This window comes from Osmia bicornis, unplaced genomic scaffold (genome assembly GCF_907164935.1).
Source record: "Osmia bicornis bicornis unplaced genomic scaffold, iOsmBic2.1, whole genome shotgun sequence".
Lineage (NCBI taxonomy): Eukaryota > Metazoa > Arthropoda > Insecta > Hymenoptera > Megachilidae > Osmia > Osmia bicornis.
This window is the reverse complement of record NW_025791370.1, coordinates 7,501-10,000: the sequence shown is the minus strand read 5'-3', so window position 1 is coordinate 10,000 and position 2,500 is coordinate 7,501. Positions and strand designations below refer to the sequence as shown.

At 50.8% G+C, this 2,500-nt stretch overlaps 1 pseudogene; it reads left to right on the top strand.

The window, feature by feature from the left end:
* Window positions 1–2,500, top strand: part of LOC123989087 — an 8,790-nt pseudogene that overhangs the window by 3,165 nt on the left and 3,125 nt on the right.

Here is a 2,500-nt window from a genome sequence, read left to right as displayed (position 1 = left end):
TTGGAGAAGTCCGACTGACATGGGTGCTACGGGAAGAGTGGAGCCCCACTGGTCCAGGCTGCCAGTGCCACTCAAATGGTGTCGGCTTTCGTAGTTGGCAGTGTTCAGTAGATAGGGAGCAAAGACCGGGTGCGTTCATGCGCGCATCGGGCCTTTTTTTACGGGGGGGTGCTTGCGCCCTATCCCGGCCGCCGGTATGTAGCCATCGAAAGGGTCGTCCGAAGAGACGTAGGACCCTACGGCTACAGCCTCGGTTCGGCGCCCAGGGGACCAGCGACGGTTCTCGTCGCCCTCTGGATGCGCCGGCCGGGGTTCACCGGCGGTCCCTGCTACCTGGGGCTCAGGTATAATAGAGTTGTCATGGGCGGTGCGTGAGCTTCCTACGTCTGAAGGATGGGATTGTCCGGGTGTACGTAATCAGAGGGTATGGCACACTGTAAGCCGGAAATGGCCGGTTTCCATCCTGATCCTAGCGTAATAAGCGTATCGTGTGCCGCAGCCGACACCCCTCGGGGCGTGAAAGTGTCTTGGGGGGTCTAACCGACCCCCCAAACCCCCCGGTGGCGGTCGTTCCTATGACTCTCTTAAGGTAGCCAAATGCCTCGTCATCTAATTAGTGACGCGCATGAATGGATTAACGAGATTCCCTTCTGTCCCTATCTATCCATGTAGCACAAATCAACGCACACCATTCGCAGGCCGTTATGGACGAGCTCCGAGATGAAGTATCCAGCCAAGGAATTGATGTCATCGCAATCCAGGAACCCTACTGTCGCAACAACAGAGTCACAGGCTTGGGAACGGCAACCAAAGTTGTCACGGACAACAAGAGGTTCACCCGGGTCTCCTCCACTGACAGGATACACGCCGCAATAGCCGTACCAAACGCGGAATGCACGGTGCTCAAGGTAGAGCAACTCTCGAACACCCACTTCGTTTGCGTCGAAGTTACCGGGAAAGGATTCTGCGGGTTTATAGTTAGTGCGTACTTTCAATGGTCAGAGGAAATAGAACCCTATATATGCCACCTGGATAAGATCCTTCAGGTCTTGAGAGGCAAAAACATTATTATATGCACTGACTCCAACGCCAAATCTCAGCTGTGGCACAGCAACCTCACCGACGAAAGAGGAGAAAAACTGGAACAACTCATAGCCCAGCACAACCTCTACATAATAAACAAACCATCACACACCCACACCTTCAGCGGAATCCACGGAACATCCAATATAGACATCACCCTTGCCAACTCAGCCTGCTACAATCGCCTAAACCACTGGACAATTCACGAGAACAGCACAACAAGCGATCACAACTTGATCACCTTCGACATTATAAATACAGCCAGACACAATGCGGTCTCGACAACAACCAAGTCAACGAGGTACAACACTCGACGAGCAAACTGGGATAGATTCCGAGAGTGTCTTGCAAACCAAATAGGAAATAGTGAAACCCTCCAGAGAAGCGACGAAAACAGCGACCCAAATGTTCTTGCAACGGAACTGGAACACAAAATCATCTCCGCCTGCAACGCTGCCATCCCGAGGAAGACACGTTTCCCCAAATCAGCTCCATGGTGGACAAAGGAGCTAACCAACTTGAAGAAACAGGTCCGAAAAGCACGGCGCGAGTACCAAGCAGCTAACAACACAACCCAGAAAGACGCTCTGAAGGTGAAATTTCAGTCGCTCCGGAACGTATACACGAAGAAAATTAGGAACGCAAAGAACCAAAACTGGCAAGACTTCGTAACCAAGGAGGGGAACTCCAATCCCTGGGGAATAGTCTATAAAATAAAAACGGACAAGATACAGGCTGAGACTGCCTATGAAACAATCAAAATCGGGGGAACGCAAACAACAACCACAGAGCAAACCATGGAAACGCTACTCAACACCCTCATTCCGGACGATGACCTAAATGGAGAAACGGCATGGCACAGAGACGTTATCAGGGAAGTGGACAGCGCACCAGAAACTGAAGACACGCCTCGCTTCAGCATGCTAGAAATCGAGAAAACCATCAAAAAGCTCAAGAATGGAAAGGCCCCTGGACACGACCTGATTGAAGCAATCGTAATCAAAGAAGGATGGGACGTAACCAAACTCGAACTAACCAAACTCCTAAACAACTGTCTCTCAGTCGGAACATTCCCGGAAACCTGGAAGCGCGGCATGATAAGGGTGCTACTAAAAGACAAGAACAAGGACAAGACAAACCCTAAATCATACCGACCAATTTGCCTCCTACCAATACTGAGCAAAGTCCTTGAAAAACTGATTTCACAGAGACTGGAACCCATCCTCAATACACACCCACTCTCTTCAACCAGGCAGTTTGGTTTCAGGAAAGGCAGATCAACCGAGGACGCAATCGTCGAACTCCGCGAACAAGTTAGCCACACAACACAGAAATACTCAGTTGCCCTTCTATTCGACATCACCGGGGCGTTCGACAACGTCTGGTGGCCGTCAATCCTGCTAAACCTGAAAAAACG